We start from the raw sequence: 16,537 nt of genomic DNA, 5'->3' as shown, positions 1-16,537 counted from the left end.
ATGTATAGGAATGAGCTTCAGAAGGTCCATGAGTCCATTATGTCAGGAGCAGCAGCAGAAGATGTGTATGTACCCAGTCTGTGCTACTACAAGAAGATGCGGTTTCTGGAAGACCAGATGGAAGCCAGGGAATCACTTTCGACTCTTCCGGGCCTCCTTCCATACACCCTTCCCTCAACCCCAGCTGAGGCTTCCGAGGACCAACCTGGGCCTTCCATCCAGGAAGAAATTGAGGAGCCCAGCTGGAGCAGGTATATTATTTTTAAACATATATTTTTTTGGAAAATTAGTGTTGTTAACAGGGCCGTCTTTAAGGCAGGGCAAAAGGGGCAGCTGCCCTGGGCCCTGTCATTGTTGTGGGGCCCAAAGCAGCTGCCTCATACTTGCCAACTATACCAGTTTAAATTTCCTTGTCCTTTGAAGTTCTAGTCCTGTGCTGTGCCCCGATATTTCATTGTGAAGTGCTGGTACTAATGCTGCCCAGCTCTGCCCTATTGTTGTGTACAGATGACTCACCTGCAGACCCTGTGTTTACATGTAAATAACCAGCATTCATAAGTAAATAGCTGCAGCCGGCGACATTGATATGTAAATAAAGGCGGCATTCATATGTATGTCATGCCCCCCTGCAGTGAGGAGATGATGTGCTGTAAACTCTAGCAACCAATCAGTGAGCAGTATTACTGTACAGTAATCTCTAGCAACCGATTAACAAGCAGAAATCATTTGCTGTAACCTCTAGCAACTAATCAGTGAGCCGTAATGTGTGCTGTAACCTCTAGCTACCAGTCAGTAAGCAGTAATGATATGCTGTAACCGCTGGCAATCAATCACAATTGCTGCCTGATCTGATACAATAAACTGATTTTAAGTCTAGCTGCTATTTATTGTATGTCTCAGAGCAGGTGGAGAGTAAAATTGCATGGGGGGGGGGCCCAAGGAAATTTTTGCCCAGGGTCCAATCAATATTAAAGATGGCCCTGGTTGTTAACTAGATGTTATTATTGCTAACAAATGAATGAGTTAACAAAAAGTGTTTTACATATCAATAGACAGTAGGGGCCAAAAATGATTGGGACAAGAATGAAAAATGCTGGGCTCAGGAATGATAGTCTTTTCTATTTATTAACATTCAATTTGCAACATTCATGAGCTGAAAATTGTGTGTGATTGATGAACCAAAAACTAAAACTATGTCCCTTTTTCATACACAGGAAGACCTCAGCCAGGATGAGGCTCTGGAATGTCGCACACAGGAGGAGGCGGGAAGAACTGTCAGCCAGGAGGAGGGGGTTAGTGTTAGCCAGGAGGTGGCGGGGCCCAGCCTCACCCAATCCCAGGTCCCTCCCATCTGCCTTCCAACCAAAAGTCCCAGGAAGGGGAGGAACGTGGAGGAGGCAGCACTTGTCCTCATTAAGGAGGCTAATGATGCCCTGAAAGCCCCCCTCAACGCTGGAGAGGCCTAGGGCTACTATCTAGCCTCAAATTTGCACAAAACAGAGTAGGGCCAACGCCTCAACTGTGAAAAGATTTTTTTTGAGGCCATTCACGAGGGGTTGAGGGGGCAAATGACCGATGATGTCCACTTATGTACGCTCGCCCATCCTCCTCCTCCTGCCACAAGACCACCTCCAGAGCCACCACCTGCAGGAAAGGCTGCAGGGAAGCGTGGAGGGAAGCGTGGAGGGAAGGGTGCAGCGAAGAGAAGAAAGTGATTGCCTGGGTTCAATCTGGTCTGACAGAAGACGCATGCTGTTGTAGTACCACAGCCTGGGGACATACATGTCATCTGCTGCTGTTCCTGATCTCTGGGAGTCCTGGACCAGATTGTGCTCCCTTATATATGGACTTCTCAAGCTACCAATTTTTTTTGCCACAGAGTTGATGTCTGCCCTGGGGGCCAAAGGCTTCGCAAATTTCAGCTGTTTCTCCAGCATTGCCTTCCCTCTTTATTTTGTTATTATGAACCAGAATAAATGGAGATTTTTTTATATGAAAATACTTGCCCATGTGTTTTTCTTCAAATAGGACAGTTTGTTTGTGAATAGGCAGGTACAATGTACAATGTCTAATTAACAGGCAACACCAAGGAACCTCCTTGAGGTTTACAAATACAAGATAATAATGTTGTTGTGGAAACGTGACATACAAAATAAAAAAAAATATGGAGATCACTATAATAGTTAATTTTTCTAGCATTATAAAGAAAAAGAGCATGTGCTGCATTAAACTATTTAAAACATTTTAACGTGATGAATGTGCCATCTCCATTACGAACGGTAGTTTTACCATACCGAGTGCTTCCATCTCGTACTTGATTCTGAGCATGCATGATTTTTTGGCGCGTTGGAATTGCATACAGACGATTGCATTTTCGGATGGGAACTTTTCCCGACCGAAAAATTGAGAACATGCTCTCAATCTTTTGCTGGCGGGAATTCCTCCAGCAAAAGACCGATGGAGCATACACACGGTCACATTTCCCGACAAAAAGCTCTCATCTGTCTTTTGCTGGCGGCATTTCCGATCGTGTGTACGTGGCATTAGACCCAATTTGTTAGTTTGTAATAATAATTTAGTGCTTTGTTTCTGTTACCAAGGTTTCTCAATAAAAGTTGCTGCTCTTAATCAAGATTTCTTTTACAGTTACAGCTACTGTACAATGCTTTATGCAGAATAAGATTGAGTACAGTGCTAATAGTAAATCTAAACCTAAAAACCAAATGAAATACAGCCACAATAAAAGTAAGTACAGGTAGAAATTGTTGACTTTTTAAACATTTTTAACCAGACAAACATCATTATGAATAAAACACACAAAATATTTGCTTTTTTAATCAATTAACTGGCATTGCTCCTTCAGAAGAAATTACTTTTTTTTAGGCATTTTGCATATTTGCAAACCTGTTCACTGGTCTCTGACATTGACCAGGTGAAGTTTGACCAATTCTCCATGCAAAATAACATCAGCAGCAGGATGTTTGTCGATTTTCTTGTGTGAATTGTCTTTTTCAAATTCCCATCCCTCACCCCCCACAATATTTCATTGGCATTTAAATCAGAGGTTGTTTGACTAGATGATGGATAAATGTTATATTTCTTTATTAATATGGCTCACCAATACATACGAATGCATCTTAAGCCTGGTTACCTTATATGACTTCATATTCTAGGAATGTGATTATGAGCTCACCAGCTTCCAAAACCCATTCAGGAATGTGTGTTATCTTCTGTATAGGGTAATGTTGCTTTCCATGAGGTTATGATTGGTAAAAGATACCAATTACTCCTGTATATACTAGAGGCAAAATTTGGAATAATTAGTCCCTGCAGAACTGTAACATGCACATGTCTGACACTACCTGCTTGGAGTTTGCATGTTCTCCCTGTGCCTGCGTGGGTTTCCTCCGGGTACTCCGGTTTCCTCCCACACTCCAAAGACATGCTGGTAGGTTAATTGAATCCTGTCTAAATTGTCCCTAGTATGTTTGAATGTGAGTTAGGGACCTTAGATTGTAAGCTCCTTGAGGGTAGGGACTGATGTGAATGTACAATGTATATGTAAAGCGCTGCGTAAATTGACGGAGCTATATAAGTACCTGAAATAAAAAAATTAAATAAATGTCTGTTTTGATCATCTGCCAAGCTGTTGTTTCTGATGGGGACTCCTTGGAAGTGCATCCCTATTCTACCTGCAGCTAAGTTTCTTTATATATTCTTTTGATGTTATTACATTTTTTTCTTATGTCACTATATCTGTCATTACCCAATTAAATGTTATATATCTGCAAGTGTTTGTGTGAACTAGAGAAACTAATGATAGAATGTGTAGTGCCAGGATTGTGCTAGATTGTTTGTGCTGTGTTTATTATTGTGTTTTTTTTACTGTAAACCATAGAACATTCAGAAAGTGTAGAAAAAGCACCAGTTGCTTAGATGGGTTAGGAGAAATGTGCCAGATGATCAAAATGGAAGCCCATTCCCAAATTGGGTGCCCACATTTGGACACTGGAATCCCATTGCTTATGATCCTTGCTAGTTGGTGAAGGAATTGTCATGGTTTGATAAAATGGAGCAAAAAACTAGTGTACAGGTAGAATGGTTGTGCTATCAGAAGCTCCAAATTGAAACAGGAAAAAAGGCATTGGACCCTGGGTAGCAGGCAGTTTCAGAACAGCTAGCTTTTCTGAAGTTTAGAAAAGATGAGCAGAAGACTATAACAGGTGAGAAAATCTGTGAAAAGGTAATGTTTCTTGTATGAGGACTGATGAATGCATGTCTGTGGTAAATGTGACAATGTTACCTGAATTAAGACAGAAAGGTGACGCTAATGGCCCGTACACACGATCCGAATATCGTACAAAAAACTGTTGCCCGAGGAAGAATCGTACGATTTTCGGATCGTGTGTACACTACTTTCCACAGCCGATTATTTACCTATTCAATTTCTACTTGCGACTATTAAGCGAAAAAGGTCGTATGATCTGTCGTATGATATTCGGATCATGTGTACGGGCCATAAGTATGGATGATTTGTAAAATAAGTTTTGCTACTTATGTTTGTGGGTCTAAGAAATTAAACATTATAAGGGTTAAAGGTGTCTTACTTCCCTTGGTGTGTGTGTGAGAGAGAGAAAGAGCTTGCAGATTACCCCCCCCCTTTATGGCCCGTACACACGATCTGAATATTGTACGAAAACTGTCATCTGAGGAAGAATCGTACAATTTTTGGATCGTGTGTACACTACTTTCGACAGCCGATCACGACAGTTCATCCGATATTATTCGATCGGACATGCACAAAAATTGTCCTCGTACGATTCCAGATCGTACGATTTTCATTTAGTCAGTATAGTTGTTGTCTGAAAATACAATATAAATGCATAACAATTAGGGATGAGCTTCGAGTTCGAGTCGAACCCATGTTCATCTCGAACATTGAGTGTTCGACCGTTCGACGAATTGCGAACGTTATGGGCCGTTCGCGCCAAATTCGAGTGGCGCGTCACGGCCCATAATTCACTGAGGCATCGCAGTGCATTGCTGGCTGATGATTGGCCAAGCATGCACTATGACCCACATGCTTGGCCAATCACAGCGCCGTCTGAACAGAGAGCCGTAATTGGCCAAAGCCAAGGTGGCTTTGGCCAATTATGGCTCAGGGGGTTTAGTACACGCCCCACACTATATAAGGCCGCCTGTGTGGCGGCTTTGTGTAGTTTGTTGCGGCGGAGGAGAGGATTAGACAGAGAGAGAGACAGTGTCATTTGATTTAAGTTAGATAGAGTAGGCAGGCGAGTCAGTTAGCTGCACTTACAGTGTATTGTGCATATACAGTGGGGACGGAAAGTATTCAGACCCCCTTAAATTTTTCACTCTTTGTTATATTGCAGCCATTTGCTAAAATCATTTAAGTTCATTTTTTTCCTCATTAATGTACACACAGCACCCCATATTGACAGAAAAACACAGAATTGTTGACATTTTTGCAGATTTATTAAAAAAGAAAAACTGAAATATCACATGGTCCTAAATATTCAGACCCTTTGCTCAGTATTTAGTAGAAGCACCCTTTTGATCTAATACAGCCATGAGTCTTTTTGGGGAAGATGCAACAAGTTTTTCACACCTGGATTTGGGGATCCTCTGCCATTCCTCCTTGTAGATCCTCTCAAGTTCTGTTAGGTTGGATGGTAAATATTGGTGGACAGCCATTTTTAGGTCTTTTCAGCGATGCTTAATTGGGTTTAAGTCAGGGCTCTGACTGGGCCATTCAAGAACAGTCACGGAGTTGTTGTGAAGCCACTCCTTCATTATTTTAGCTGTGTGCTTAGGGTCATTGTCTTGTTGGAAGGTAAACCTTCGGCCCAGTCTGAGGTCCTGAGCACTCTGGAGAAGGTTTTCGTCCAGGATATCCCTGTACTTGGCCGCATTCATCTTTCCCCCAATTGCAACCAGTCGTCCTGTCCCTGCAGCTGAAAAACACGCCCACAGCATGATGCTGCCACCACCATGCTTCACTTTTGGGACTATATTGGACAGGTGATGAGCATTGCCTGGTTTTCTCCACAAATACCACTTACAATTAAGGCCAAAAAGTTCTATCTTGGTCTCCTCAGACCAAAGAATCTTATTTCTCACCATCTTGGAGTCCTTCAGGTGTATTTTTAGCAAACTCCATGCGGGCTTTCATGTGTCTTGCACTGAGGAGATGCTTCCGTCAGGCTACTCTGCCATAAGGCCCCGACTGGTGGAGGGTTGCAGTGATGGTTGACTTTCTACAACTTTCTCCCATCTTCCAACTGCATCTCTGGAGCTCAGCCACAGTGATATTTGGGTTCTTCTTTACCTCTCTCACCAAGACTTTTCTCCCCCGATAGCTCAGTTTGGCCGGGCGGCCAGCTCTAGGAAGGGTTCTGGTCATCCCAAATGTCTTCCATTTAAGGATTATGGAGGCCACAGTGCTCTTCGGAACCTTAAGTGCAGCAGAAATTTTTTGTAACCTTGGCCAGATCTGTGCCTTGCCACAATTCTGTCTCTGAGCTCTTCAGGCAGTTCCTTTGACCGCATGATTCTCATTTGCTCTGACATGCACTGTGAGCTGTAAGGTCTTATATAGACAGGTGTGTGGCTTTCCTAATCAAGTCCAATCAGTATAATCAAACACAGCTGGACTCAAATGAAGGTGTAGAACCATCTCAAAGATGATCAGAAGAAATGGACAGCACCTGAGTTAAATATATGAGTGTCACAGCAAAGGGTCTGAATACTTAGGACCATGCGATATTTCAGTTTTTCTTTTTTAATAAATCTGCAAAAATGTCAACAATTCTGTGTTTTTTCTGTCAATATGGGGTGCCGTGTGTACATTAATAAGGAAAAAAAATGAACTTAAATGATTTTAGCAAATGACTGCAATATAACAGAGTGAAACATTTAAGGGGGTCTGAATACTTTCCGTCCGCACTGTATATGCATCCCAGGTGTTGTATATATATACATATACACTGTATTCAGTTTAGCTACATCCATTCCTGTTATTCTCTTTCTAGTATTCTGACAGGCAGGCAGGTGTTTTTACAGTATTTACAGTTAGTGTACTGTGTACCCTGCACAGTTGCACCTATAGCTACCTGAAGACAAGTGCTGTTGTTCTTCTTCTGATCCTATTAATACCACAGCCAGGCAGGTTGAAGTATTTACAGTTAGTGTACTGTGTACCCTGCACAGTTGCACCTATAGCTACCTGAAGACAAGTGCTGTTGTTCTTCTTTGGATCCTATTAATACCACAGCCAGACAGGTTGAAGTATTTACAGTTAGTGTACTGTGTACCCAGCACAGTTGCACCTATAGCTACCTGAAAACAAGTGCTGTTGTACTTCTTCTGACCCTATTAATACCACAGCGAGTCAGGTTGAAGTATTTATAGTTAGTGTACTGTGTACCCTGCACAGTTGCACCTATAGCTACCTGAGGACAAGTGCTGTTGTTCTTCTTCTCATCCTATTAATACCACAGCCAGGCAGGTTGAAGTATTTACAGTTAGTGTACTGTGTACCCTGCACAGTTGCACCTATAGCTACCAGAAGACAAGTGCTGTTGTTCTTCTTCTGATCCTATTAATACCACAACCAGGCAGGTTGAAGTATTTACAGTTAGTGTACTATGTACCCTGCACAGTTGCACCTATAGCTACCTGAAGACAAGTGCTGTTGTTCTTCTTCTGATCCTATTAATACCACAGCCAGGCAGGTTGAAGTATTTACAGTTAGTGTACTGTGTACCCTGCACAGTTGCACCTATAGCTACCTGAAGACAAGTGCTGGTGTGCTTTTTCTGATCCTATTAATACCTCAGCCAGGCAGGTTGAAGTATTTACAGTTAGTGTACTGTGTACCCTGCACAGTTGCACCTATAGCTACCTGAAGACAAGTGCTGTTGTTCTTCTTCTGATCCTATTAATACCACAGCCAGGCAGCTTGAAGTATTACAGTTAGTGTACTGTGTACCCTGCACAGTTGCACCTATAGCTACCTGAAGACATGTGCTGGTGTGCTTCTTCTGATCCTATTAATACCACAGCCAAGCAGGTTGAAGTATTTACAGTTAGTGTACTGTGTACCCTGCACAGTTGCACCTATAGCTACCTGAAGACAAGTGCTGGTGTGCTTTTTCTGATCCTATTAATACCTCAGCCAGGCAGGTTGAAGTATTTACAGTTAGTGTACTGTGTACCCTGCACAGTTGCACCTATAGCTACCTGAAGACAAGTGCTGTTGTTCTTCTTCTGAACCTATTAATACCACAGCCAGGCAGCTTGAAGTATTTACAGTTAGTGTACTGTGTACCCTGCACAGTTGCACCTATAGCTACCTGAAGACATGTGCTGGTGTGCTTCATCTGATCCTATTAATACCACAGCCAGGCAGGTTGAAGTATTTATAGTTAGTGTACTGTGTACCTTGCACAGTTGCACCTATAGCTACCTGAAGACAAGTGCTGTTGTTCTTCTGCTGATCCTATTAATACCACAGCCAGGCAGGTTGAAGTATTTACAGTTAGTGTACTGTGTACCCTGGAACAGTTGCACCTATAGCTACCTGAAGACAAGTGCTGTTGTTCTTCTTCTGATCCTATTAATACCACAGCCAGGCAGGTTGAAGTATTTACAGTTAGTGTACTGTGTACCCTGCACAGTTGCAGCTATAGCTACCTGAAGACAAGTGCTGTTGTTGTTCTTCTGATCCTATTAATACCACAGCCAGGCAGGTTGAAGTATTTACAGTTAGTGTACTGTGTACCCTGCACAGTTGCACCTATAGCTACCTGAAGACAAGTGCTGTTGTTGTTCTTCTGATCCTATTAATACCACAGCGAGGCAGGTTGAAGTATTTACAGTTAGTGTACTGTGTACCCTGCACAGTTGCACCTATAGCTACCTGAAGACAAGTGCTGTTGTTCTTCTTCTCATCCTATTAATACCACAGCCAGGCAGGTTGAAGTATTTACAGTTAGTGTACTGTGTACCCTGCACAGTTGCACCTATAGCTACCTGAAGACAAGTGCTGTTGTTGTTCTTCTGATCCTATTAATACCACAGCGAGGCAGGTTGAAGTATTTACAGTTAGTGTACTGTGTACCCTGCACAGTTGCACCTATAGCTACCTGAAGACAAGTGCTGGTGTGCTTCTTCTGATCCTATTAATACCTCAGCCAGGCAGGTTGAAGTATTTACAGTTGGTGTACTGTGTACCCTGCACAGTTGCACCTATAGCTACCTGAAGACAAGTGCTGTTGTTCTTCTTCTGATCCTATTAATACCACAGCCAGGCAGCTTGAAGTATTACAGTTAGTGTACTGTGTACCCTGCACAGTTGCACCTATAGCTACCTGAAGACATGTGCTGGTGTGCTTCTTCTGATCCTATTAATACCACAGCCAAGCAGGTTGAAGTATTTACAGTTAGTGTACTGTGTACCCTGCACAGTTGCACCTATAGCTACCTGAAGACAAGTGCTGGTGTGCTTTTTCTGATCCTATTAATACCTCAGCCAGGCAGGTTGAAGTATTTACAGTTAGTGTACTGTGTACCCTGCACAGTTGCACCTATAGCTACCTGAAGACAAGTGCTGTTGTTCTTCTTCTGATCCTATTAATACCACAGCCAGGCAGCTTGAAGTATTTACAGTTAGTGTACTGTGTACCCTGCACAGTTGCACCTATAGCTACCTGAAGACATGTGCTGGTGTGCTTCATCTGATCCTATTAATACCACAGCCAGGCAGGTTGAAGTATTTATAGTTAGTGTACTGTGTACCTTGCACAGTTGCACCTATAGCTACCTGAAGACAAGTGCTGTTGTTCTTCTGCTGATCCTATTAATACCACAGCCAGGCAGGTTGAAGTATTTACAGTTAGTGTACTGTGTACCCTGGAACAGTTGCACCTATAGCTACCTGAAGACAAGTGCTGTTGTTCTTCTTCTGATCCTATTAATACCACAGCCAGGCAGGTTGAAGTATTTACAGTTAGTGTACTGTGTACCCTGCACAGTTGCACCTATAGCTACCTGAAGACAAGTGCTGTTGTTGTTCTTCTGATCCTATTAATACCACAGCCATGCAGGTTGAAGTATTTACAGTTAGTGTACTGTGTATCCTGCACAATTGCACCTATAGCTACCTGAAGACAAGTGCTGTTGTTGTTCTTCTGATCCTATTAATACCACAGCCAGGCAGGTTGAAGTATTTACAGTTAGTGTACTGTGTACCCTGCACAGTTGCACCTATAGCTACCTGAAGACAAGTGCTGTTGTTGTTCTTCTGATCCTATTAATACCACAGCGAGGCAGGTTGAAGTATTTACAGTTAGTGTACTGTGTACCCTGCACAGTTGCACCTATAGCTACCTGAAGACAAGTGCTGTTGTTCTTCTCATCCTATTAATACCACAGCCAGGCAGGTTGAAGTATTTACAGTTAGTGTACTGTGTACCCTGCACAGTTGCACCTATAGCTACCTGAAGACAAGTGCTGTTGTTGTTCTTCTGATCCTATTAATACCACAGCGAGGCAGGTTGAAGTATTTACAGTTAGTGTACTGTGTACCCTGCACAGTTGCACCTATAGCTACCTGAAGACAAGTGCTGGTGTGCTTCTTCTGATCCTATTAATACCTCAGCCAGGCAGGTTGAAGTATTTACAGTTAGTGTACTGTGTACCCTGCACAGTTGCACCTATAGCTACCTGAAGACAAGTGCTGTTGTTCTTCTTCTGATCCTATTAATACCACAGCCAGGCAGGTTGAAGTATTTACAGTTAGTGTACTGTGTACCCTGCACAGTTGCACCTATAGCTACCTGAAGACATGTGCTGGTGTGCTTCTTCTGATCCTATTAATACCACAGCCAGGCAGGTTGAAGTATTTATAGTTAGTGTACTGTGTACCTTGCACAGTTGCACCTATAGCTACCTGAAGACAAGTGCTGTTGTTCTTCTGCTGATCCTATTAATACCACAGCCAGGCAGGTTGAAGTATTTACAGTTAGTGTACTGTGTACCCTGGAACAGCTGCACCTATAGCTACCTGAAGACAAGTGCTGTTGTTCTTCTTCTCATCCTATTAATACCACAGCCAAGCAGGTTGAAGTATTTACAGTTAGTGTACTGTGTACCCTGCACAGTTGCACCTATAGCTACCTGAAGACACGTGCTGTTGTTGTTCTTCTGATCCTATTAATACCACAGCGAGGCAGGTTGAAGTATTTACAGTTAGTGTACTGTGTACCCTGCACAGTTGCACCTATAGCTACCTGAAGACAAGTGCTGGTGTGCTTCTTCTGATCCTATTAATACCTCAGCCAGGCAGGTTGAAGTATTTACAGTTAGTGTACTGTGTACCCTGCACAGTTGCACCTATATCTACCTGAAGACAAGTGCTGTTGTTCTTCTTCTGATCCTATTAATACCACAGCCAGGCAGCTTGAAGTATTTACAGTTAGTGTACTGTGTACCCTGCACAGTTGCACCTATAGCTACCTGAAGACATGTGCTGGTGTGCTTCTTCTGATCCTATTAATACCACAGCCAGGCAAGTTGAAGTATTTATAGTTAGTGTACTGTGTACCTTGCACAGTTGCACCTATAGCTACCTGAAGACAAGTGCTGTTGTTCTTCTGCTGATCCTATTAATACCACAGCCAGGCAGGTTGAAGTATTTACAGTTAGTGTACTGTGTACCCTGGAACAGTTGCACCTATAGCTACCTGAAGACAAGTGCTGTTGTTCTTCTTCTCATCCTAATAATACCACAGCCAAGCAGGTTGAAGTATTTACAGTTAGTGTACTGTGTACCCTGCACAGTTGCACCTATAGCTACCTGAAGACATGTGCTGTTGTTCTTCTTCTGATCCTATTAATACCACAGCCAGGCAGGTTGAAGTATTTACAGTTGGTGTACTGTGTACCCTGCACAGTTGCACCTATAGCTACCTGAAGACAAGTGCTGTTGTTCTTCTTCTGATCCTATTAATACCACAACCAGGCAGGTTGAAGTATTTACAGTTAGTGTACTGTGTACCCTGCACAGTTGCACCTATAGCTACCTGAAGACAAGTGCTGTTTTTCTTCTTCTGATCCTATTAATACCACAGCCATGCAGGTTGAAGTATTTACAGTTAGTGTACTGTGTACCCTGCACAATTGCACCTATAGCTACCTGAAGACAAGTGCTGTTGTTCTTCTTCTCATCCTATTAATACCACAGCCAGGCAGGTTGAAGTATTTACAGTTAGTGTACTGTGTACCCTGCACAGTTGCACCTATAGCTACCTGAAGACAAGTGCTGTTGTTGTTCTTCTGATCCTATTAATACCACAGCGAGGCAGGTTGAAGTATTTACAGTTAGTGTACTGTGTACCCTGCACAGTTGCACCTATAGCTACCTGAAGACAAGTGCTGTTGTTCTTCTTCTCATCCTATTAATACCACAGCCAGGCAGGTTGAAGTATTTACAGTTAGTGTACTGTGTACCCTGCACAGTTGCACCTATAGCTACCTGAAGACAAGTGCTGTTGTTGTTCTTCTGATCCTATTAATACCACAGCGAGGCAGGTTGAAGTATTTACAGTTAGTGTACTGTGTACCCTGCACAGTTGCACCTATAGCTACCTGAAGACAAGTGCTGGTGTGCTTCTTCTGATCCTATTAATACCTCAGCCAGGCAGGTTGAAGTATTTACAGTTAGTGTACTGTGTACCCTGCACAGTTGCACCTATAGCTACCTGAAGACAAGTGCTGGTGTGCTTCTTCTGATCCTATTAATACCTCAGCCAGGCAGGTTGAAGTATTTACAGTTAGTGTACTGTGTACCCTGCATAGTTGCACCTATAGCTACCTGAAGACAAGTGCTGTTGTTCTTCTTCTGATCCTATTAATACCACAGCCAGGCAGCTTGAAGTATTTACAGTTAGTGTACTGTGTACCCTGCACATTTGCACCTATAGCTACCTGAAGACATGTGCTGTTGTGCTTCTTCTGATCCTATTAATACCACAGCCAGGCAGGTTGAAGTATTTATAGTTAGTGTACTGTGTACCTTGCACAGTTGCACCTATAGCTACCTGAAGACAAGTGCTGTTGTTCTTCTGCTGATCCTATTAATACCACAGCAAGGCAGGTTGAAGTATTTGCTGTTAGTGTACTGTGTACCTACACAGTTGCACCTATAGCTACCTGAAGACAAGTGCTGTTGTTCTTCTTCTGATCCTATTAATACCACAGCCAGGCAGGTTGAAGTATTTACAGTTAGTGTACTGTGTACCCTGCACAGTTGCACCTATAGCTACCTGAAGACAAGTGCTGTTGTTCTTCTTCTGATCCTATTAATACCACAGCCAGGCAGGTTGAAGTATTTACAGTTAGTGTACTGTGTACCTTGCACAGTTGCACCTATAGCTACCCGAAGACAAGTGCTGGTGTGCTTCTTCTGATCCTATTAATACCATAGCCAGGCAGGTTGAAGTATTTACAGTTAGTGTACTGTATACCCTGCACCATTGCACCTATAGCTACCTGAAGACAAGTGCTGTTGTTCTTCTGATCCTATTAATACCACAGCCAGGCAGGTTGAAGTATTTACAGTTAGTGTACTGTATACCCTGTACAGTTGCACCTATAGCTACCTGAAGACAAGTGCTGGTGTGCTTCTTCTGATCCTATTAATACCACAGCCAGGCAGGTTGAAGTATTTACAGTTAATGTACTGTGTACCCTGTACAATTGCACCTATAGCTACCTGAATACAAGTGCTGTTGTTCTTCTTCTGATCCTAATAATACCACAGACAGGCATTCTGTTAGCTGCAGTATAATCTGTATATATATATATATATATATATATATATATATATATATATATATTTCCCAGTTTCGTGCAGCTACATCTCACTGCAGGCCATTTGTATGTCTGGAAGGCCAACAAGGAGAGGCAGACAGTCACGAGCCAATAAAAGAGGGCAAGCAGGCTCTGTGTCTAGAGGCAACAGTGCTGGTTGTGGACACGGTGCATCCTCATCAGCACGTGGCCGTGGGACACGCTTTTCCTTTTTTTCTGCAGCTGGCCGCGTTGAGCCGCGGAAGACTTGTTAGAGTGGATGACAAAGTCGTCCTCATCCTTTCTTACCCAGGCTCAGGGTACTTTGGCAAAGCAGCTGCCAACGCGGCCTCTTCCCTCGGCTCAATGGCATCAGTCACTTCTTCCCTAGCCCCACCATGTCCTCCTGAAGAGTCCCCTGAACTGTTTGACCACATTGTTGTGTACATGCTCCAGGAGGATGCCTAGCATTTTGAAGGCTCCGATGATGGTACTCAGCTAGAGGAAGGCAGTAACGTGAGCCCGGACAGAGGGGGTGCCCAAGAAGGACAGCAATCTGGCAGTCATGTTCCCCCAGCTGCAGCATACTGCCAGGTTTGCTCCAGTGATGAGGAGGGAGGGGTTGATGAGGTCATTGACCCCACGTGGGTGCCTGATAGGAGAGAGGAGGAGGAGGAGGAGACACATCACCAACGAGGCAGGATGCCCTCAAGGGGCCAGCCTAAGGGCAGCACACCAACTGCATCACACCTCAGAGCTCTGCATGTGCAGGGCGCTGCTGTCTCTGCGTGTTATTCCAAAAGTTCTTTGGTGTGGGCCTTTTTTGAGACGAGTGCATCAGATCGCACCACTGCTATTTGCAACATATGTCTCAAGTGTATCTCGCGTGGCCAAAACATCAGCTGCTTGGGCACCACATGCTTGACCAGACATATGTTGACCTGCCATGCAGTTCGTTGGCAAGCGTACCTATAAGACCCACACCAAAGAAAAAAGAGGACCTCTCCTTGCTCCTCATCAGCTGGGATCTCCAACCCCACTATACCTTTAGTCCTCTCTGAGACCTGCACTGAGAGGAATGATGGTGTAGAATTAGGTGTGTCACAGCCAAGTACTTGCGGGCAATCTGCTATCGGTACACCAACGTCAGATTGTACCAGGCAAATTTCCCAGCTGATGCACCACCGAAAGAAGTTCGCTCCCAGCCATCCACATGCCCAGCGGTTGAATACTAGCTTGGCTAAATTGCTAGCACTTCAACTGCTGCCTTTTCAGTTGGTAGACTCTGCCCCCTTCCGTGAGTTTGTGGAATGTGCGGTTCCCCAGTGCAGGTTCCCAAACACCACTTTTTCTCACGTAAGGCGATTCCGGCTCTCTACCGGCATGTGGAAGGCAATGTCTTGGCCTCGCTGGACAGGGCGGTCAGCGGTTAGGTGCATATTACCGCTGACTCATGGTCCAGCAGGCATGGACAGGGACGTTACCTATCTTTCACGGCGCATTGGGTGACTCTGCTGGCAGCTGGGAAGGATGCAGGACAAGGTGCAGTAGTGTTGGAGGTTGTTCCGCCACCACGCCTCCAAAATACTACTACTGATAATTCTGACACACCTCTCTCCTCCACTCCCTCCTCTTCTTCTTCCTCCATGGCCTCTTCCTGTGCTTTGTCCTTGGAACCAGAGGTGCTCCGTAGGCGTTCAAGGGGCTACGCAAGTACACAGGTCAAAAAATGCCATGCGGTGCTTGAGCTGGTGTGCTTGGGGGACAGGAGCCACACTGGGGCAGAGATTCTGTCAGCTCTGCAGGGGCAGGCTCAGAGGTGGTTGACGCCATGCCAGCTTCAGCCAGGAATGGTGGTTTGCGACAATAGCACCAACCTCTTCTCCGCCCTCCGACAGGGACAAATGACCCATGTGCCCTGTGACAACTACGTGTAGTCCAAAAAATATTAAATTAACTGGGGTGAGAGAGGTGGCTATGAACCACCTATAAAAATATGTAAAAAGTCCAAGTGATTAACAATAGTTCATCTGTGAGAACAGAAAAGGATCCACCACCAGGAATAGAAGGGGTCACTCCTTACCGGATAGCCACGATCCCCCACTACAGAGGATCATAGCTCGCAGGTACACCTTAACACTGGCAATAGGAATTCATATCAGTATCCGCTAGGGGTCATCACACCATCAACATCAACAGTGAGCTCGTAGCAGGGATGTACTGTAGTACTTACTGTACGTCTCAGGTGGTCCATGCATGCAGAGGCCATCAAGGTGTAAAATTCTTTGTTGCGTAGGATCTGCTCTCCAGGTGCGTCTTGGCGTTCCTAAGCTGAGAAAGGGATGCTTTCCTGGGAAGCCATTCTTCCAGACAGCTCCCTGGAAGGAAGGAAGGACAGCACATCCAAGACGATGACTGAAAACACAAAATACAAAAAGCAGAAGCTGCCTATGAAAGCAGAAGGGGAGGAGGGTGGTCAACTTCCTGTTTAGAAACCAGGAAGTTCACATACTATAGACACCCCCCCAGGTATGAGATTTAAAGGAATAACACTTTTTTTTTTCACTTTAAGCATCATTAAAATCACTGCTCCTGAAAAAACGGCTGTTTTTGAAACTTTTTTTTGCATTGATATATGTCCCCTGGGGCAGAACCCGGGTCCCCA

Source organism: Aquarana catesbeiana, linkage group LG01 (assembly GCF_042186555.1).
Source record: "Aquarana catesbeiana isolate 2022-GZ linkage group LG01, ASM4218655v1, whole genome shotgun sequence".
Taxonomy (NCBI): Eukaryota; Metazoa; Chordata; class Amphibia; order Anura; family Ranidae; genus Aquarana; species Aquarana catesbeiana.
The sequence above is the reverse complement of the archived record's forward strand: the minus strand, read 5'-3'. Positions refer to the sequence as shown.